Raw genomic sequence first — 24,189 nt, forward strand, 5'->3', positions numbered from 1 at the left:
ATGTTGGACCTGTCGGCGGCCTTCGACACCGTCCCTCATGAGGCCCTCTTGAGAAGACTTCGCAAGATCGGTCTCGGAGTGATGGTGTTGAGCTGGCTGAGATCTTACCTAGCAGGTCGTCGACAAGTGGTCTGGGCCCCCGTACTCTGCCGAGGTGCCGCCGATGGATGTTGGAGTCCCACAAGGGTCGGTGCTTAGCCCGACCCTCTTTAACATCTTTATGACTCCATTGGCGGTACTGGCGGAGTCTCTGGGCGCCCAGATCATATCATACGCTGACGACACCCAGCTTCTCTTCACCTGTAAAAAAGGCACGGAGTTCGACGGGGAGAGCATCCGCGGTTGCCTTGGGGCTGTCTTCGACTGGTTTCAGCGAAGCAGCCTCAAGTGCAACCCCGATAAATCGGAGGTGCTCTTCGTTGGTTGTCAGGTAGAGCCGCCTTGGCAGGAATGGTGGCCAGTGAGTATGTCACCCCCTTCTTCTTCCTCCACTGTTGCTAAAAACCTTGGGATTAAAATTGACAATACCCTATCACTGAAATCCCAAATTACAGGTCTCACCAGTACTTGCTTTGGTCTGTTAAAAATGCTGCGCAAATTCCTTCCTCTGCTCCCTCTGGTCCACAGGAAGTTGACGGTACAGGCTTTAATTTGTTCCAGGCTCGATTACTCCAATGTCCTCTACCTTGGTTTGCCTGACTACCTCCTGCACAAACTTCAGGTAGTCCAGAATACCGCGGCAAGGGCCATTTTTGGCCTACCCCGCCACGCTAGGGCATCGGAACTGCTTTGTTCCCTTCACTGGCTTCCTGTCAGGAAGCGGATTACATTTAAGGCTCTTACACTGGCCCACAAGGCACTCCATTCGGTAGGTGCCTATTACATTCAGAAACGGCTTTCTCTCTATAAACCCACTCGATCTCTTATATCTGAATCTCTTGGCCTGGCAACTGTTCCACCCATTAGGAGAGTCAGGATAGGTGGACGCTCGTTTAAACATCTCGCCCCTAAACTGTGGAACTCCCTTCCCGTCGATCTGCGCCGCATTCTCAATCGGCTGGCCTTTAGAAAGGCCCTGAAAACGTGGCTTTACAATCAATAACTGGATTGTCCCCTGTTTCCTTATCTTTCTTTTCAGCACAGGTTTGAAAGCGCCGGGACACTCCCTGGAGTAGCTGTGCGCTATATAAGACACCCATTAACATTAACATTAACATTTTAACATAGGAAAAGTGACGCAAAAGTGGCGCTAGGGGCTTGCAAATCTGCCCCTGAGTGTTTAGGTGTCTTTATGCATGAGAAAGGGTGTCACTGCACCTGCGGGTTTAGCTACCACCTAAGATAGTGCAGCAAGAACCCTAATGTTTACCCCACTGATAATGGTGCACCTGTTCCCATGGTGAGACCATAGTGCTCCACAGCCACAAATAAACCGAAAGGTGTAAAGGGGTGCCTGCAAATAGCTTGGTCGACACCTCCTTGGAGAAATTCACTCACCCAGCACTACTGGGTGACGGGATGAAATGTTCCATACTTTAAAGGGCTGTCTCTGTCCAATATGCTGTAAAGTTTGTGGAGGTAAATACTTTACTTTTGTACAATTCTGAAGGTAGCCCACTTTACCTGACGCTCAGCACCCCCTGCAGCCTTCAACCGACATTGTGCTGCTCCAGTTCGCACTACAACCAAGGACATCCCCATCTTCCTTGGGATGTTAGCAGTCTCAGGTATGCACACTACTGTCAGCTGGATGTATGACGTTACAACGCATACATTTACAACGCCTGCCTTTACATCGCAAGTTTTACAACGCATACCATTACAACGCATAGTGCTTTTGGACGCTGGATAGTGAATAGTTTAATTTACTATTCTAACTCTAGTCCCCGTGGATAGAAGGGAAGGTGTTGGATAGTACATTAAACCTATTCCCGATCCTAGAGCGCCCCCCAGTGCAATGCGTTGTAATAGTTTGCGCTGTAAAAGTTGTGTCGTAAAGGCACTGCGTGGTAAAAGTTGCGTTGTAAAGGATGTTTACCCTGTCAGCTATGTTCATAGAGGCGAGAGTGGTTAGAGCTGCATAATTTCTATTGTGACTTGCTCTGGTGTAACCTTGGGAAATGATCTCCAGTCTTCCTCATGGCAACAGGGGTTCATTATAGAGTCTGTTTCAGCTTTTCAGGAGACTGAAAGCTAAAATTGTAGTGGCAAAGATCTAAACTGAATAACCAAACTGATAGTGCAACCTGCTCTGTAAGTGGTAGAGTGAGCAATAAGTAGGTGTGGGTGGCAGGCGGAAACTCCACCACTCAGCGATTTTTTTGCAGAAGTCCTAGTGGAGTGTGGAGTGGCAAAATTCTGAAAACTCCTACCGTGGAGCAGAGTTTACCACCCCTCCCTATCTATACCATGCATGATCATGACACATGGCTATCTTAGAACAGCACTTGCCATAATCACCTAAGGTCAATTTGAGGTTACCTAAGGAATGTCTAATCATAATCCATGTATACAAGCAAAATGTCTCACAGTGCCACAACACCCTTAATAAGCAGCCAAGGACATCGCCAGACAAATTCTACAAGGTAGTGACTGCAACAATTCGTGAACCAGAAGTGGCAGCTCAGGTGCCAAACAGCCCTATATCATTAGGAGTAAATCCACAGAAATTTCTTCCAGTTGGCAGCTTCTCCCGGTTCAGCTGGACTCAGGAATTGAGTCAACTCCGAAGCCCTGCTCACTGCAAAGTCATCAGCATTGCCTCTCCCAGTCACATCTACTCAATGGAGGGTAAAAGAGTTACCAGAAAAAGATAAAGCCTATGCACATCTACTGTCTAAAGCCAGTCAAATGTCCACTTACATCTACAGAGACCTACGTCTTCGAAATTCCACTTCAAAGAGAATAACAAAGCAGAGGACAAGAGACGTGACTCATGACAGTGAAGACTTGTTGGAACTGGCACTTTTTGGTTGGCTGAGGCAATACCCAGTCAGACAGAACCTATCACTCCTGTCAGGGGTAGGTGATTACACACATTGTATAACCTGCTCACACCCTTGGGTAGCTTGGCACTGAGCAGTCAGACTTACCACAAAGGCAATGTGTAAAGTATTGGCACATCACTTTGAACATCACAAAAGAGGCTCAACACATGATGTATGTAAATAATGCTTGTATTCAACACACACATAATAATCAATACAACATAAACATCATGTATTTCAGAGCATGAATAACATTTGGAATTATTTCTGGCAGTACTTGGCCAAACCGTGTACAAATGCCATCAGTAATATGCGCACATGGGAATGATCCTATCCTACACCACCACCAGCACCCTTATGCATGCATCACATTTTGAACGATTGTAAGTCAACACCACACAGGAAGGAGGTGCATCCCAGGTCACAACAATATCAGAAATATGTACATACACCAAATTATACCACTTTTTAGCAGTACAGGGGGGGAGGCTACGCCGGTAAAGCCAATGTCAAATGTAATGCTAGTGCAGTGATCACAGGCAGTTCACCTACTGTCACTCCCAAACACACACTCATTCCGCTACACAGTACAATGGATATAAGGCAGGTCTGTGTGAAACATGCTCGCACACATACGCACCCTGCGCCCTAATGAGTTGGCACTGATTCCCGGGAGGTCAGTTGGTAACACACTGCAGACCCAATGGCAAGAGCCTCCCTCCATCCTTCAACTCATCCCAACTATCTACACATCCTGAGGGGAGACACCCTGCCCTCCCCCAGGAACTAGACTGCATACGGCCAAAGTCACTCTTAGTCAGTGAAGCAGGTGGTGGTAGGCAGCAAGGTCAATTAGGAGGCAGTCGACAAAAGAGGTTTGGCAGCCACTAAAGTAGTTCACCCACAGGATGCAGAGCAGGAACGGGGTGAGGACAATAGTCAGTCACACCAAAGGTGTCCACTAGTGCCTTCTGGCACCAGCCCAGTTCTGCACAGGTGGGTCACGCAGTCTATTGACCCACTTTCGATCGGTCTCAGAAGCATTACTCCAGCTCAATCGCTCTCCCCAACCAGGCCCTACTACCTGGCAACACAATGGCATCAGGGAAAGCCGGATGAGGAAAGGGCAGTTGGTCTGCCGTGCTGAGGGCCAGAAAGGGAATAATTGAGGTATAAAGGATGAAGCAGTGGAGGGGGCCTCTCGGAAACAGGAGGCAACCCGTCAGGCACATATTGATTAGAGTCGCATCCAGGCAATGTGGGCACTGTGTCTGATGTGCGAAGATACGGGTTGCACCGGATTGTCTCTGTCACACACAATGAAGAGTTGCAATTCCGTACCTCCCTGGAAAGGAGGCCCAACATCCGGTGCACGCTGATATTGGTTACACTAAACAGTTCCGGTCACACACAGCGCAAGTTCAGCAATGCCTAATGAGGTAGAATGAGGCACTACTATGGTTATGCCCCCACCTCTGAGGGTCACCGAATTGAATTGACACCGCACAGAGTGAGCATGCAGTCAGTGTGTCGTGCGAGAGAGATGCAGCATGATCAACAAAGCGGGCCACATTGTATCCCACAACCAGTGAATCCATTCACCACCATCAAGTTGCTTATGAGTGCCTAGATCCGCATGATGCGGGTCCACAAGCCGTCAATGGGAACAAGACTTCGGGGCTCCGCATGTGGCAGTCTGGTCTCCAGGCACTATTTTTAGCTCCATGTCCATGCAGTGCTAACAGTTCGATTTCAGCCAGCGATATGGGCATTTTAGAGGCCACCACTCTCCAGGTATCACAGATGTACAGAGTGGGTCCCTTCTGGGATATCTTTGATGTCCCCAAGCCCTCCAAAATAACAGGGGGCAAGCACACTTCAAGGTGCCACAGAGCAGCAGGTACTCAGCCCAGGCCGGACACTATTCAGGAAGGGCATGTGGTCCCTTACAATAGCAGTAATCCTTAACTTGCACCACAGATTCCTCTGGCAGTATGCACCACATAGTTCCAGGTTATCCAGTCCCACATCCCCATAAGTGTACCTCATCCTTTGCAGAAGTATGGCACCCGCAATTATACTACAGTGTGTCTCTTAAGTTGGAGGTGGTTCCAAGGGTCTACCTTTGAACCATAGATGTCTCCCCAAAATTTCAGTCCTGTCTGCTATGAGGAAGTGAAATGCAGATTCTAATCTTTAGTGGTGCCATGATCTGGTGTCAAAACCTCTCCCTCCATTCTCTCCATCTAGTCCCGCAAAGGGAAGAGGTCTGTTGTTCTAGTTACATGCCCAGTGTTTTTTATAGCTGTCGCTGGGGAATGCCCAGATGTGCTCCCTCAACCTCCAGTGTGAACTGGAGCAAAGCACAAAGGCACACAAGAGAGTTTTAGAGCAGAGAAATGCCCATGTTCTAATAGTGGAATTTCTACGGGAATCATGGGAAAGGGTTTGTCACTGCAAACCAGTGATAGGAAGGAAACATGGTGAGGCTGCACCACTGCAATCCAGTATTGCAACCCAACGTCCCAGCATGCAATGGCAGGCTGAACATGTATTTAGAGACAGCAATTGTGCCAGTGCATCCGCTAGCCCTCAGAGGCAAACTGGACACATGTTTAGACATACCATCCGTGCAACTTGCTCACCAGTCTGCATTGGAAGGTTGGCCACGTATGTAGAAATAAAAGAGCTGCAACACGCACACCACTCTGCAATGGCAGGCTGGTAACGTATGGAGAAACACCATCAGTACTCATGCGCACACCAGATAAGCACCACTTCCTAACATGTGTAGGAAGGGCGCACCCGAACTTCCACACTGCATCTGCAGTGGAGAAGTGCCCCATTCCCCACGCCCACCACAAAAGAATCAGAAAAACCCCAGAGGAGAAAGAAAAAAGTTTGGGGTAATGCAACCTGAAGGGTTCATATCTAACAAGAATATTATAAGGGAGAAAGGTAGACTAGGGGAATGATTAGGAACAAACATGATGGGTTGGACAAAGAAAGCTCATGCAAAAAAGTTATGAAAATGCCTTGAAATTGACCAGTCAGTCTTGTACATGAAATGGAAAAGTTGGAGACTCTCCATTAGTGGTGTGCCCTAAGCGTAACATAGGACTTTATATATAAGACCTGTCATCTGTAATTAGAGGCGTTGCCTAATAAATGAAGGTCGATCCTAATGCTTGACAGATTCATAAACAATAACAAAAAATAATCAACATTATGGGTTTGCAAGATGACTGTTTCTCACTAGGAACAAATCATTGCATCCTGGGGTTTTAAGTACTGTTGCAGTTAAAATTTCATCAACTGGGCTAACAGCCCTCAAATTAATGACTGATCAAAAGATAGCGCAGGACATGAAAAGTTCAGTTTAGCGATTCGGAATCGTCTGATAGCCTCACTTCTCATAGGTGGAACAACTTCTTTTATCATAATAAAATTCACAAAGAGGCATTCAACCATCACATTTACAATTGTTACTTATTGTATTAAAGGAAGTATGTAATTTGTATCTGTGGATGAAGGAGGGGGCACTAGCACTAATGTTTGGGAACTGTGATGTCTTTTTTATCATCAGACCTTTACCCAGTGCAAGAGAGATAAAAACAGAAAAGGGAAAATAGAGGAGGAAGTGAAAGTCACAAAAAGGGAACACAAATACCTTATGAGAGAGCTGAAGAGATAAGAAGTGTAGGGAGGTAGAAGAAGGGGAAAGGAACCAGAATGAAGACATAGGGCCCGATGTAGGTAATTTCATTTTACCGGTTCATAAATACCGATTCATACCGAATCGGTATTTATGAATCGGAAAACTGTATGTAGCTAAAAAATCGTTAAAAAATACCGAATCGGTAACAGTCGGAATCCTGACTCGGTAAATACAGATTTGGTAATCTCCGAATCGGTATCACACATTCAACCCTATGGGCCTCCAGGCCCATAGGAATGAATGTGAGATACCGATTCGGAGATTACGGATTCGGAGATTACCGAATCAGTATTTACCGAATCGGTAAAATCCGATCTCGAAAATTCGAATGAAAGACATGTGAGCCAGTCAACCAATCAGGGACACCAACCACACCCCACAACAAAGCAACTGTGAAATCAACCAATCAGATGCAAGTACCACACCCAGTACCTGGAGTTGGCCACACCCATGCAGGTGCAGAGCCACAGAACTGTTTGGAGACCCTGAGGGGAGACAGAGGAGCAGGCTGCATTGAGCCCAGAAGAGCATCACCATGGAGTCCCAGGAAGGCCAGAAGGATGGTGTTGACAGAAAAAGGAAGCTAACATTCAGCACAACTGAGCTCCAGGTGCTGGTGGAGGAGGTAGTGCAGCATTACAGCCAGCTTTTTGGGAGACAGTCCCTGCAAGTAGCAGAGTCTGTCAAAAGAAACACCTGGCTGGCAATCCAGAGCAAAGTAAATGCCCTAGGGGTCACACATCGTGAAATTGAAGACATCAAGAAAAGGTGGTATGATCTGAGGTTCACCACCAAAAAGAAGATAGCAACCCAGAGGAAAGAATCCTCAGTCACAGGTGGAGGGAAGAGTCGTGCACCAAGCCTCACTGAACTGGAGCAGCTTGTGGAATCCACCATGGAGCCTGAAAGCATACACGGGATTGGGGATGCTGACAGCTCAGCCAGTGCTGCAAGAAAGAAAGGTAAGATGCATGGACATCAATCCCCACCCATTCCCTGGCCCCTTCCCCAATGTGGGTGACTCAATCACAATCCAGAACAAATGTCAGTAGTCACCAGCAATGCATCATGGTAGTCGTAGTCATAGGAACATTCATCAAAGCAGCCAACACAGAACACTGCATGCCATGCCACACTCCCCATACACAAGCAGTTGTGTGATAGTAATTTGTCCAATGAAAACACACAGCTGATCATTGTTCATGTCTGCCCACAGGAGAGTCATCGCGCGGTGCAGCGCAGGGAGGGGAGGCAAGTGCACCAGCCACGGCTGCGAGGGAGAAGCCCACAGACACAGCAGGACCCAGCACTGTCCCTGAGGACACTTCCACAACGCAGGCACCCACAGCAATGGAGGAAGACACCACAGCCACTGTCACCCCTGCTGTTTGAGACACAGACTCCGGCAGCACCTGTAGATGCCACAACACCAGGCTCAGGGTCCTCCGTGCATTTGAGGCCAAGGAGGCAGGACTTTCCACCACTCAGGATCCTGGAAAGCTCTGATGAGGAAGAGGTGGAGGTTCACACACCTAGCACTCCAGCACTGGCTGGCAACGCAGGGCAACAGGGGTCATTAGGATCTGGGCGTGCAAGTGCCCATGGACGTAATGCACGTGAGCGAGACGAGGGGCATGACATGCAGGGGGTCTTTGCTGGTTTGGAAAGCACTATGGTGAGGATCCAGCACATGCAGGCCAAAGGGATCATGGCAGTGCACAGACAGGTGCGCATCCTGAACAGCAGGATGTCAAACATTGATCGGGGGATATGCTCCATGGCCCTAGGAATGGAGTCCATCGCCAAAGGAATGGAGTCCATGGCAGAGGGGGTGAGGGACATGGGTGTGCGCATGGGTTCCCTCTGTGACAGGCTGGAGAGTAACCAGACAGAAAGGCGCAGGAATAGGCACGAAGTTAAGCAGCTGAATAAGTCCATCAACCGTCTGGCAACTGCAACCACACTGCTATGCCGCCGGTCAGTGAACATGCAGACTGACATTGTGCACTGCTGCAGTGACTTGTCCAGGGGGATGGGGAGGGTAACCTCTGCTATGGAGGTACTGCTGACACAGCAGACAGCCACTGCTGGTAACACGTGTGTCGGGACACAGAGGAGTCCACAAGCAGGAGTGGATCCAGCACGCCTGTACAGGACGTTCGTCGGAGCAGCAGGCTCCATGCAGATGACCCTGGCACCAGTGCGCAAGTTGACCCCCTGCCCCGTGGCTCCCACAACATAATGCGTAAGCGCAAACATTAACATAACTTCCAGAACACAGAACAGGTCACAGTGAAGTAAACTTTGGCCACCCAGTGTGATAAGTGGATTTTATTTGGTTGATGTGGTCTTGAATATGTGAAGTGCAGTAGTGCATATTAAACTGATTGCTTCAAGAACTAAACATGCCTGAGTGTCATCACTCTATTAGAAATATCTGTTTGTGATTTCTGTGCGTCTCAGTCTACCATCTGTTGCTGGCGCTGCTCCTGCTGCATTGTGATCGGCTTGTTCTGTCCCATCATCTATGTCCTCATGATATGTGAGTTCTACCTCTGTGCCCTCCTTGGTGGCAAGATTGTGCAGCATGGCGCAGGTCGCAATAATTTTGCAACAGATCATTGGCGTGTACTGCCGTGCACCTCCACTCTTATGGAGGCACCTAAATCTGCTTTTGAACAGTCCAAAAGTGCGTTCCACCACGCAACGTGTTTTTCTGTGTACCACGTTGTAACGCCTTTCGCTCCTGGTGGATGGATTCAGGTAGGGGGTGAGAACAAATGAACGCAGGGCATATGCACTGTCACCTGGGTGGAAAATGAAATTTTGATTAGTCACATACTCATGATTGATCTTTCTGCATTGACTATCAGGGTGTCTCACACTTACTTACCTAGCAGGTATCCATCCCCAAAATCACCAGCCACAAGGCGTCTGTATATAGTCGTGGGTACTCCCTGGATATTTTGCTACAATGTCCGTAATTATGTTGGGAGCGTTGCAGATTACCTGCACATTGATTGAATGCGTAGACTTCCGGTTTCTATATATGTGTTCTGTTGCTGCAGGTGGGCATAGTGGGATGTGCGTCCCATCGATACAGGCTATGATGTGCGGGAACTGTGCAAGTTGGTAGAAATCGTTTTTGGTCTTTGCTAGTTCAGCAGGTGTGTCAGGGAACTCAATGTAGTGTTCCATCCTCTGCATCATGGCGTCAAGAAATTTTCTGAAGAAACGTGACAGGCAGCTCTGGGACACCCCACCTACAGCAGCAATCACATGCTGGTAGCTCCCAGAAGCAAGAAGGTGTAGACAGCACAACACCTGCACGTGGGGTGGGATGGCGTGTGCTCTTGGGGTTGGGTGTTCCAGATATGGGTGGAGGTCCCTGATCAAGTCCAGGATGGTTCTGGGGTGGAGTCTGTACCTTTGCAGGATCTCAGCTTCAGTCAGTTGGAAGAGGGTGATCCTCTGCCTATACACCTGCTCCTCCCTTAGCCAGACCCTCTCTCCTGCTGCCTGTATCCGTAGCCGCCTTGTCATAATGTAGAAAGCCGCCATTGTGGTTGCACTGTTGCATTTTGGGGCCTTCTTTTATATCCTGTACCGGGTTTCCAGCTGCTTTCAATCCATGGTAAATACCGACTCTTAAATACCGATTTTCATGGAATTCGGTATTTTTTGGGTTTCCTACATCTCGACATGCCATTTTTACCATTTCTTATTTCCCGACTCGGTAAATAAGGATTCGGTATGTTCCAAATCGGAAACTTACCATGTCTTAATTACAGATTCGGTAAATATGAATTCAGTATTTTCCGATTCGGAATTTTACCGACTGATTTTTACCGAATCGGTACCTTTTTCAACACATACATCTCGATACTCTTAGGTAAAGGCCGAAATTACCGATTTTCGGCCGTTACCGGCCGGTATTTGGCTACCTACATCGGGCCCTAAGTATCCTTGGTATTCAATAATTCCAGCATATGGAAGTATCTAAATGGGCTCCTGAGAAAACATTTGGGTCCCTACACTCTGCCCCAGTTATGTGGTAACACCTAAGATAACACAAACTTGGTTACCACCAAAACCAAAGGGTTTTCATACCTGTGGGGTGTGTAGTATATGTCCTATGGGTAGAAATAAGACTTTAACGCTTTGCTACAACAATTCCCATCGATTTACAATAGGCCATTTCTTGAACTGTAATACCACACATGTGGTCTATGTCCTTGGCTGCAGGTGTGGAATTATCTTTGTGGGCAGTACCATTCGCTGCCTTAAAGTGAGGAGACAGGAACACCGCTGGGCAATAAAAACAAGAGACAACAGATACCCCATTACGAATCATTACTACAGTGAAAATCCAGATGATCTAACCTTCTGGTTTCATGCAATAGATCATGTACCTGTGCGTACTAGAGGAGGCAATAGGGAGCATCTACTTAGACAGATGGAGTTTAAATGGATCTGTCGTCTTAGGGCAACCCTCTTGAGGCACAAAAACGATGGGGAAATGCACTTTTTCCTGTAAAAAAGGATAAGCAAAGAATAACAATACAAGAATATTCCCATGTTTGTATATGTGAATGAAATTTTAGATGAAAGATAATGGTTGTATTATGTTGGTTCCGTTCTCTCTTGTCGCATACTCATGCCTGTACTCTGTCTGCTCTGTTTTTTCTCTGTCTAGTTAAGCTATATAAATCACAGCTTTTATTCAAATATAGAATTTATGGTATTTTAGGGTGGATAGGATTCATGCAAAACATATATTTTTTTGTATGAGTACTGCACATTTTTGTGAACTGTGCCAGACAAGGATCCATGCAAACTAGAGTTTTTTCACATGATTACTGCACTTTTATGAACTGTGTCTAAAAATATTGAAATACCAGTTCCACAAGGTGATCAGTTAGTGAGGATGTTTGTCCGCCCATTGGATGAGTTGTGCTGATGTGGGCTTTGAGGGTCCGGTGAGATATAGAAGAGGAGGTTGAGTATAATGACATGCCCGCTTGATGGCTAACTTGGTGGATGTACCGTGGGTCTGCAACCAAGATCGGCTTTAGGTATACGGATAGTCGTATTTAGTCTGGTATTTTATTGATAAACTCATGCACATGTTTGGGGGCTTTGTGCGTGGTGAAATTAGGACATTTCTATATACAAAGTCCTAAATATTCCTTTAAACACGCGTTGGAATACACCTTCCAAGATGGCGCGTGTTTACATTTGACTGTGACGGTTAAACATGTGACCCAAAACAATCTCTGTTATAGGATTGACAACTTGGGAAGTGCCAGCTCTGTTATTCTGGGATGAGCAACTGTATGTTAATTTGTTTTTTGTTCCTGTGTATGTGCACCGGTCGCCGAAACCTCTCATCTAGTGCAGATATATTTAAATTGATGAGAGTGGGATGATATTTAACCAACCATCATCGCCCACTCACATTTTTTATGAATATCAAATTGAAGTTGGGAATTTTGTTTAATGTGGAAATAGGACCTCTACACATCCTGAGATCTATATTGCCCCAGTATTACAGATCGAAGTACTACATTCAAAGATGGCGCCGGCGTGTGGTTGCCCGTGATGGGCGCGCGCGCGATTCATTACGCAGGCCAGCCCATCATTGATGGGGTAGAGCAAGCGCACTAATGCTGATCTTGCATTTAACGCCGGCAGGACATGGCGCCGATTTTAGCAAGTCCAGATGCGGGACCTATGTTTCTGGCGCTGACAGTGACCAGGTGAGTGTACCTTGTGTTGCCGGGGCGATTTAGGAGCCAGTGTGCAAATTTGAGCGACCTTATATTTAGATTAAAAACGGTGTTGCATTTCACTTGGTGTCTGGCCATACTCACGTTTTATGTACCTTGTTTACGTATTGTAAATTTGAGTGACCCTATCTTTAGACTGAAAACGGTGTTGCATATCACTTGGTGTTTGACCATACTCACATTGTATGTATCTTGTTTACGTATTGCACTATGTTAATGTAAGGCAGCCTTATAGTGGAGTGGGCTACTTATTTAATGTGTTTCTAGTGAACACTGCCCCGTTTGCTGTTGCGTTGGGTAAAGAATACATACAAGTTAATAGGATACTAAATAGATGTAGTCTTTTGTACTAGGACGATTGGCTGCTACATTGGCCACCTGCAATACAGGCCACAGAGAAATCTTGTCCATTGTGTTATTGTGCTTCTTTGGATGTGGAGGTAAGATGACCTCTAATATGATTAAAATTATAGTGGGTGATATGTGACAAACCCCTTTGAATTTCTGACAATTTTGCCTTTATTCGTTTATACACAGGTAGCATAAATATAGACATATATGTTAGAAAGAATTGTGATATAGGTGCTAGACACTAAACCTCATGTTTTATACAATTTTACCCAAACCTTTTCACCTTTTCTTAGATGTAATGTAATGTAATGTAATGTGTATACTTGTAAAGCGCACTGTTGCCAGTCGGCGTCCTGGCACTGATTACCGCTGGGGAACCCGTCCTGGCTTTCCCTGTGGGATGGTCCCTGCTGGGAATCCCCAAGGTGGAGCCAGGCATCCCCGGCGTTGATGGCGCCGTTGTGGAGGTTAGGCAAGCTAATGGCCAGAGTTGCTGAGTGGGACCCCTGGTTAGAGTAGGCACCGAGGCGAGAATTATCGAGTCCGCTGACCCTGGTCCACGACCCTGCCGCGTCGGGAACCGAACCCTGGTCCCAGGACGACTTCTGCTTCCGGGTCTGCCGCCTCTAACCAGTGAGCCACACAACTCCACTAAAAGGGTAGATTTAGTTTTCACTGTGCCCAACCTTGGATTATATTCTTTATGTACATTGGTTTATCGGATGGTTTGGCTAAACTTGTATGGTAATAACTAGATACGCTGGATGTGGTAGACATGTCATGACTGTTTAAGTGGTCTCCCAAATAGGATTTGGAGCAACAGTTTGAGCCATTACTCAAACTAAGGCGTGTGGAGGATTGTGGGACATTATAGAATTTACATGTCCACAACTAATTTTATCAGCAGTAGGATGTTACTTTACAAGTTCATTTGAAAATAGAATGGAGAGGTAGCACCTCTTTGATCCTGCATTAATGACACACAGGTGATAGCGTTGATTAATCTGACCAGCGTCCCCTTTGGGTTATACTTTGGCTTATGTTCTTGTTTCCCTATTAGATTTTGGTATTGTTCTTATCTTGCTGGATCTCTGGTAACATGGATTTATGTACACAGACCTTGGACTAGGTATGAACTAATTAAGGTGAGACGCATAGGTGGATTTGTGTTTTTTTTGGTTTTCTCCCTTTTCTCTGTTTTTTCTTTTCTTTTGCTATTTGCCTTTATTAATTGTTTTCCATTTTCCCAAGACCACTGTGTTTTTTCACATATGTTTTATTCTGGGAGTCTGAGGTCCTTTTAAAAGCAGCCCTGTGTTGCAGAACTGCTTTTAAACATAAATTGTGCCCAAACTCAGCTTTGGTGAAAGGGGCACTTAAAAATTGATAAATTACAATGTTGTGGAATATTAGGTACCCACAGGGCCTACCCTAGGTATCTAAGGGGTGGGGCTTCAGGTACTTATAAGGAGTACGGTTATAAACGAGATGTTATGTGACCTGGGATGGAGAAATTGCACATTTCACTTCTCTCATTGTAGTAAAGTGCTTCTCAAAATCGACTTTTGTACTTGCAAGGAGGATCTACATTATTTTTACATATTCAGGACCCCTAAAGTCTCCTCTAGGTGTCCCATGGGTGGGGGTCATTTAACCATAGGCAGAGTCCCTATAAATTATGTTTTATAAGCCCTAGTGTTGGGGAAATAACACATTTCATTTCCCCATTGTATATCCCCAGCCACATAGGTTAACATGGCAATATTTTATTAATGAATAACTATTGCTAGGAATCACCAACAATATAATTCAAGGACTTAGGAGTATGGTGTTGATAAATCCAACAAAATGCTATTGTTAAAGTTATCCTCAAATATACAGAAAAGAAGTTATAAGGTTTTCTTGTCTGTAAGCCAAAATTCAGCCTTCAAGTGGTCTGCCCTGATTGGTCTGAGCTAACAGGATTAGACATACTGCTTTGATCAAGTGATACGTGGCTCACCCAAGTATTCTGTTGGAAAGAGCTCTGCTACAGAGGAAGACAGAGCAGGGGGAGGGGTTGTAAACAATGGAGCTCGATGAAAAGATACGACTGGCAGGAACAGACAGGTTCATCTACCCCCATCCCCTATGAACCCAGGCAGATAGCAGGGTTAAGGGAGGAATTTTCCAGATGTGCGGGGGAGGAGGGATATGGAGATGAGCCATGCTGGAGGTTGGTTTAGCTAGCACTTGCACCTCTGCTGAGACTTCAGTCATATTGAATTTTGGAGGAATAGTGCTTTCTGGGAGAACATTATGCCACATTCGGAGGAAGTGATCATGCTCTGGGGTGTTGCCCTGCACCTCATTGGAAAGGAGTGCCCTTCTGCTTGAACCCAGAGGACACTGACTAAGATTCTGAGAGGGGCGAAGCTTCTCAGTCCTGCTGTTTGAAACTAACCGAAGAAGGATTTCCAAGCTGGAAACTTGATTAGCACCATCAGGCCCTGAATTATGACTGACTGTACCTGTTGCATTATCTGGAACTGGATATCCCTTGCTTCAAGACAAATAAAGAGTGAATTATTTTCAAGCTTCACATAGCTTACTTACATTAACTCCACCAAGAGTCCACTAACGGGAGTGTATCCAGTGGACTATTATGTGTTTTGGCTAGGCGCACTGTGGGAATTATGGTCCCATAAATTCCAGGACCATACTGGAGCTTCCAGACCCTTGGATTGTGTTTTGGACTCTCTGGACCCTCACGAGAAACTTCAGGAAGAAGTTCCAGACATTTGGAGAAGTTCGAATATGTGTATCTATACCTGAATATATGGGACCATACATCCACCCAAAAGAGTTATGGTTGTGCACATGGTGGTATATCTGGGCATATGAGATGGCACTGATCATTTGGTTCTGCACTTGAAGACATGGGGATACTCCTGGTACTAAATAGGGCTATAACTGGATATACTGGGTAGGGGTAGGACTGAAAAATAGTACTAAACCTTTATAGATAAGGCTTTAACGGGTATATATTAATCAAGTGCCCCCATTTTTGGCTACCACTAGGAATTTTAGGTTGCCTTTATAACTTTAACGATGTGTTTAGTTGTTTGAGATTGGGTTGCACATTTGAATCAAGGTATAAAGAGGTATATGATCCTTGTGTCATAGGATTTGAGTTTATGTCTTAGCATTTAATGCTCTGCATGGGCATGGGAAGAGGTCCCTGGTTAGTAGCGGCTGAACAGAGGCATTTGAGTGGGTAATCAGGATTTGAGACTGAAACTTTGAAAAGAGAATTTGGCATTTTGGTCTCTACATGGGCATTTGCGGCTGCACTGAATATCCGGATGACACACTTGTGCACATGTGATCTATTTTAGTTTTGATCTCAGATTCCTTAACTGTAGAAGGTGTCTAATCTCTGGCAATTTGTTCTGTTCCTAGTGTGCCAAATTTCTCAACCCTTTTCGAGATTATGAGTTGTTAGAATGGTGGAATACCTTTTATCAGGTGCTACATAAAATAAACATGGGATTTGTTAATAAGAAATATCACTGATTTGTGTTGCACAAGCCTGCGAAGCAAGATGCTGCCTCCCGTTAGCACTCCTCCGATGCCCGCAATATTGACGATAAGTTAGCATTGTCAGGCTAGCTTTACATTAATACTTGGGCAAAAATCAATGATATATTGCCAGCCTGCATGAGGATACCTTTCTTGATGCATTTCCTGAGGTTTTCATGGTGTGCTGTCTCCTAAACTTCTCCCTGGTCTCTCATGCATTCTGCTACCAAAGCCTGGCATCTGGTTTGTTTGTATAAACCGGGAGGCACGTGGAGTAAAGAGCCTTGTGCCCTTACAATGACTGGAAAGAACAATCTATGTTACATTTTATATTTTTCTGTGGCTTTTATCATTGCTTTCTTTCAGTTATGTCTTAAATCCCTATTGAGAAAATTAGCCTTTCAGAAATGTAGGGTGGCATTAACTTTTCTTCAAATGTTAAATAGCCCAGAATTCTTTTTTACAGTTTGTTGTATTTTTTTAAGATGGCCATCCTCAGTAGAAAATCAATGGAGGGGGGCATCAGGGAATCTCTTTGTTGTTTTAGCTGGTTGTGGTGCCATTTCTTTTATTAGTATCTGTTTAATTGTTGTGATTTTAATGCTTTTCAGATTTGTATTGCACTGAGTTTGGTATTTGTGATAACAAGCTATATATGTATTTTATTGTACATTTTACTCTGTGCTTTTATGAGCTTATTAAGGTTAAATAAAGATTTATTGAAATTGAATTAAAATTGCTACCAAAGTTCCTGTTAAGAGGGTGGAGCTGCTTCAAGGAAAGTGTGCGGTTGAGGCCTATACCACTCCCACAGTTGGTTTTACCTGCTGCACAGTCTGCTTTTACAGTGACTTTCTTTTATCCCTTTCTTTATCTTTTATTCTTTGATTGCTTAGCTTTATTACAGCATTTTTATTAATATGGAAGGAAACAATATGCATGTTATCAATAACAAACGTAAACAAACAACATCCTCCACCAGTCAAGTCAAAATTTGTGGACACTAAGGAATCTTAGTTATCCACATTCTTAGAAGAATTACAAGCGTAGATGCTAATACATAAAATATTGGTTCAGATATTAAAAATATCTGTAAAGACATGGCAAGTCTCTCCATGAAATTCTCTGAAAAAGCAATTAAAATTCAGGACAATAAAGCAAACATTGACAGTCATAGGCCTATTACATTGAAAACTAAGCCAATGAGTAATCTATTACTTGATCTAGAGAATCTCAATCAGCAATACAATGTGCGCATAATTAATTTGCCAGAAGACAATGACTGCAGGAGGTATTTGGAAAACTTCTTACCTGGTAAATTGCATTTAAAGTTCCAGCAAAAATAAAAAATTGATAAGGTGCACAGAATTCCTTCATATCATCACCCAAGTCAAACCAAACCTCGACAATTGATCCTAAAGTATTGCGTCATCATCACTTATTGATGATTCAGAAAGCGGCAAGAGAGATCCCATCTTTGATGGTCAACGGTAACAAAATATTTATCCATTAGGGTTTCACCAAGGAAACTGTGAAAATCTACAAAGAGTTCACAGAGCTGCGACCACAACTAAGAAGCTCTGCTGCAAAATGCAGCCTTCTAGATCAGTCCACTAAAACAATATAGAAATTTGGATTTTACAAGTCCTTTCGCTGCCCTGATGATCTTCGTACCTTTCTAGACCAGCATTCTCCGCCCACCTTGGATATGAATAAGACTGATACTTGATTCTTTTGTTCAAATACTTACTTATAGCTAGCCTTTTTTTCTGATTTTCTTTACAAGGGCATTGTCCTTAAAGTCACTCTTGCACATGCATGTGTGTGATTCAGGAAGATTATTTATGTTTCTATGTTGTCTTTCTACGTTTTTCTTTGTTTTTCCTTTTTTGCTTTTCATTTATTCATAGAGACACTTTTTACTCTTACAGATTTTTTTCTCTGCTTCTTTACTGTTCTCTCCCTTTTATTAATATGGATAACGTTAATGGAATAAACATGGTTTCTTTTAATGTTAAAGGTTTAGGACATCCTGTTAAACATATTAAAGTTTTAGATTACTTATCAAGACATTAAGCTGATATTTCTTTACTCCAGGAGAATCATATAGATGAGACAGTTTTAGCACATATGAATAAAAAGTGTGTTGGTAATTATCATTTCTTCTCCTGCAGTTAACAAAAAAATGAAGCTGCTATACTTTTTGCAAAAAAACAACATATCCAAATACTAAACAAATGTTCTGGTTCAGATGATCTTTATAGTAAAAATTAAAATTGATAATACTATTTTCACCTTATTAATGTGTATGGCCCAACAAATAATGACCCTACGTTTTGGTCTCTCTTTACATCTGAAATGCTGAGATTAGGTAGTGTTCCACTTATTTCAGGCGGAGACTTTAACATAATTTGTGACCTCTTATTGAACAGAACACCTCAAGCAAAATATTGTCCTCCTAAAGCTTTTTTCTCTCTTATATCCTATACTTTTTTAGAACTACGTGATTGGTAGATATTTGACACTTGCATCACCAAATGGTGAAGCATTTTGCATTTTTCTCTAATCCTAATGATTCATATCCTCAAATAGATTTATTAATATGCCGTCAATTAATCTGTTTAATTTCTGATCCTATTACCCACAGAATTGATGTTTCCGATAATGCACTCATGTGTTTTACAACTCAACTACACTCAACAATCTCAATGTAGATGGCGTATGGATACAAATGTTGTACTTAATGAAAAAAAAACTCAAACTTTTGTCAGCAATACTTGATTATTTTTTTAATCCAGAAGACTCTACTTCAACTGTAAACAATTGGAAAGCATTTAGGCATTTGTGACATGGTTAACTATATCTATTATGACACATGATAAATCATTTAACTCTAAAATTAAGCACTTAGAGAAACAAATTGCAAAGCATGAACACCTCTTTAGCACATCTAATGATATCAAGTACAAATTGCCCTTACAAAACCTTTGTTCTGATTTAAACTCACTATTTAGCAAAAGGGCCGGCATACACATTTCTCATAATATGACTACATTTTGTTTCAGTGCTAGTAAGTCTGGAAGACTTCTGGTAAAATACCTTTGTATCAAAAAAGATAAAATTCAAATTAATGCAATTCATGGTTCCAATGGTAAAACTGCATTATCTAACTAAGAAATCGTTCATTAATTTTTGAATTATTATGCAACTTTATACAGTAATCCTACATCTGCTTATATTTTTCATATTGGGAATAGTTATGTGAATTACCTAAAATGTCCTAATTAGTTAGAGATTAATGTGATATACACTTTCTTTAGAAGTTGAATCAGCGATTAAATCCCTTAAAATGCTTAAATCCCCACTGAATGTTATAAGGAATTGTCTCTTCACCTTCTAACTCATTTACTCAAGATATTTACCCACTTTAGTATCTCAGGATCAACTTCTGGGTCTTTTCCTAAAGCTTTGATTATAGTTCTCCTGATTTCTAACAAAGATCCCACTATTGTTTAAAATTAGCTCCATGTACATTTAATTAATCAATACTGCAAAAGTTATTGCATCTATGGTTGTGTCAAGGCTGTCCGAATCCAGTTCCTCAGGATTGTGTGATGCTCAATGAGGGCCCACCTCTGAATCGACCCAAGTCCGGTTTGCAGTAAAGCACAGACTTGTGGGAGCAATTGAGCGGGGGAAAGGAAAGGGAGGGAACTGCGGGGAGGGAGACCTGTAAGGGTGACAAGAGCCAACAACAAAGGTCAGACTTTTAACTACTTTCTTCCCTTATATTACTCACTGTGGTGTGTATACTATGCTCATACCTGTAAAAGAAAATAACTATTCTTTTGTCCTACTGGAAGTGAGAAGAGAATTGTTCTCTTTTCTCCTTCTAGACCAAGATGAACAAACAAAGAATAAATGCAGCAGATTTTCTGTTTTCGTTTTCTTAATTAGCAGAGCTACCAAAGTTCCAATGCACTTAGTTCAGAAAACACAGAATCAGGCTAAGAACAGGTTCCAAAACGTATGAAGGACTTGTAATCACTCCACACATGCAAAACGATTCAATAAAGGATAGTAAATACGTGTTGCTTAATGGCCTCTTAAGCACACGTAGCAACTCTAGACTAATAGTCTTGTGGCAATGAAAAGAAATGGAACGCGTTTCTTAGGGCAATACCTCGCGGGCACCTCTACCTCCCTGCACGAGACCTAGCTAGGTCTCAGCCAACAGAGAGATTAAGCAACCCAAGCGCCTCTAGGAGCGCACTCCTCCTCTGCACAAGAACGCTGGAAAACGCGTCTCAGTCAACAGAGGAGAATTTGATATTGTGCCCCCACGACGGCAGAAGATGCGGAAAAGCAGAGTGTGGTCGCTTTCCCCACCGTCAAGGATCAGGATTCCGGAGTGTCTGCAGCAGCGTAGAAACACCGCCACCGAAGGAATTTTCGGCAGCGTTCTCTTCCTTCTGCCGTCTTTTGTGTCCTTTTCAGGTCGCATCTGAGGTACGTATTACGCGCCGCACCCGAGAATCATGGGAAATGTAGTCTTTCCCATGTTTCTCGTCCATTTCTCACGCAGCTAGCATGTTCACTGGCGCAGTTCGTGACAGGTTGACACTTAATCATAATGATCAATCTGGTTTCATTAAAATAGACATTCTGTAAACAACACTAGATTATTATTTCATGTGATCGAAGCTATGGCATTCTTGCCTCTACTCTCTGCAGTTCTTGCATCAGATGCTGAAAAAACTTTTAACAAAGTCCATTGGCAGTATCTAATTCGTTCTGCATTATATTTTGGCAGTTAATTTATTTCTTGATATCAGAATTTTATTCTGGTCCACCTAAAAGATTTTTTGTTAATGGTAAAAATCTCTAGTATTATTTTCCTTTTTGGAGGCACCAGACAAGGGTGTCCCTTATCATCTTTACTTTTTCTCCTTGCACCTTTACCTATTGCCATCAGAAACTGTATGCAAATCGAAGGCGGTATTATTGCTATAAAAACTTAAGCCTAGGCTGATGATATACCAATATATATTAGTAATCCTTGATCTTCCATTCCTCTTCTATTAAAACTAATTTAAACATATTCTCAGAGATAATATGACATAAGACATTGAGATAATATGACAAAAGGAAAAACTTAATTATCTTGCACTCATATTTTCTCACACCATTAAACAATCAATTACATTGAATTGTGAATGCATTCGTAATCATATCAAAGACAAATTTCATAAGTGGTCAATCTATCCTGGTGGGGAAAGATTGATTCTATTAAACAAGTTATTGCTCCAAACACATTGTACCTCCTTTCTATGATACCTATTCAACTTCCTCTTAAGATTTGTAAAATTTAGATTTTAGTTTATATTAATTGTTTTGGAATAACGTATAAGTTATAAAACTTATTGCAAAGTGCAATGCTGGTTTTGGTTTGCCAGGTTTTCTTAATTATAATAAAGTGTTTTTTTAAGCAAAGCGCCTGTTGGTTCAATGCTACAGGACTTAATAAGGCACTTTTTCTCACAACTTCTCATTGAACAAAGTTTGATATTACCATTTCCTTTATCTGCATTACTGACTATGTGTAATTCAGCCACTCCACTAAGAAGGTTCATCACACTCATATCCACAAAATTAATATTACAGGACTTGGACTCTCTTTTTCAATCCCCTTTTCCAAATACCTTCAATTTGTCATTGTGGTATAATCTATTGTTAAAACTCGATATAAGCTGGTATTTTTTATTTAAAATATGTATATCATAACTACACTTTTACATTTTTGGATGAATTGCAACAAATAAATTCCTTTACCTCCTTCGGATATTTCTAAATATGAACTCTTTTGTAATCCCATCCTTGATTCCAATCTAATTCAATAATTTATTCAGTTTAAAAAATCATAAAAGCATACAATAAATATTTAAACTTTCAGATCATCACAAAAATATATATAGAGTAAAATCATTTTATAATACAAAGATCAGTTAAACAGCCTCAGTGGAAGTTTGAATCAATTGAAGTGCCTCAGTACAAATTCAGATCAATAGGCTATTAAGATAAAAACAATTCATTAAACAAAACTTTGTCTGTAGTTGATAATAAAACTCATCATTACTTCCCCTCGATTTTTTCTGAGTTTTACAGCTTGAACAAGGACTCTGTGTACAGCCATACATACTTGATCTGTCTGGAGCAATTGTAGAAACTCTAAAACCTCTTTACATTTCCTAATATTCAAAATTTTCAGAGGGAAGATGGCGGACGCGAGGACGTCCGTGTAAGGTGCAGCGGCAGCGGTCTCGCCACTATCTACATTCTTTACCTGTTAGATCTGCTAGCAAGCCTGTTCCTTGGAAAATCTGCATATATACGGTTGAGCCGGGGATGCGGAGAGATCTATACTGGAATCTTCACCACTCGCTCCTGGCGGCTTGGCGGCGGCGATCTGTGAGGAGAGGAGGCGCACCCGGCCTCTGTGAGATCCCCGTTCGGAGCTCCGCTAGTGGCGTCTCTAAGTTGGGCAGCCGATTTCATATCACGGCGGCGGCGGCAGATTGCAAAGCCCAACGCGCCCAGCACAGCATGCCTAAACAGCCAAAACCCAAGACGCGTGCCGCGACAGCCCCGGCACTTCAGGACACTGTTCAGACCCGAGCAGCTGTTACACCATCAGTGGCTCAGAGTGTTCAAAAAGATAATACTGACGGAAACGTAATTCAGGGTAAATCAGCACCTGGAGGAGGTTTAGGACTATCGGTGACGAACGTTCCGGCCCGGGATCAAGCACAAACTCCACTGGTGCATTCTGGGTCTAGTAGTGCTACTTCTAGCACAATTCCAAAAATCCACGGCATCTTCAGAAAAGTAAATAAAAGTGCTAATAAAGGAAAAGGGGAGCAAGGAGAAACCCCTGAACAGCCCGGACAGCCCGAACAGTCTGAACAGCTCGAGCAGCCTTTAATTCAACAACAAACTACCACGGCTAGTAAAGACTCTTCAACTACTACAACTGATCTTGCTGACAATGCTGACAATGCTATACCACTCGCACAACAGTTACAGCAGGCACAGTCGGAGGCACAGTCGGAGGGGGCTTCATCCCTTGATATCATCCTCCAAGATGCATTTGAGACTATAGAAACGGCTAATTTGCGGATAGAAGTGGATTCTACTGACTCGGCAGGACAATTCTATTCGATGTCGGATTTATCGAAGGCGTTGGAAGCAGGTAGCTGCAATGAGGACGGAGTTGGAGAAGGAGGCGGTGAGTGGGGGGATGATGAGAGTGGGAAGAGTATGTATAGCTCCCCCGAGAATTCTGACTTTGACTGTGATAAATCCTCGGAGCGACCTGATTGGGGTAACGAGGAGCACACGGTTCTTACAATCCAAGGTCCCTCCATTGAGCTGTCTCCTACCCCCTTGGTATCAATGACTGAGACTTTTTCGACATCGAAATAACTTTAAATACCCTATACCAAGTCATGCTTCAGCATCGTGAAGAGACTAGAACTGAGAACTTACGCACTCAAGGTGCAGTTCGTCACCTTCAAAATAATCTCCGACGAGTTGGCAAAACCTGTAGTGAGGTATCTGCCAGAGTGGTAGAAGCTGAAGCCCGGATCTCAGCAATCGAGGACTCAATGACTCATCAGAATAAACAGTTGTCATCACTAGAGGGGCTAAAAGAGGCGATTAATTGGAAGCTTGTTGATCTTGAAAATAGGTCACGCAGGAATAACCTGCGTATTCTAGGTATTAC

This window comes from Lissotriton helveticus, chromosome 10 (assembly GCF_964261635.1).
Source record: "Lissotriton helveticus chromosome 10, aLisHel1.1, whole genome shotgun sequence".
Lineage (NCBI taxonomy): Eukaryota > Metazoa > Chordata > Amphibia > Caudata > Salamandridae > Lissotriton > Lissotriton helveticus.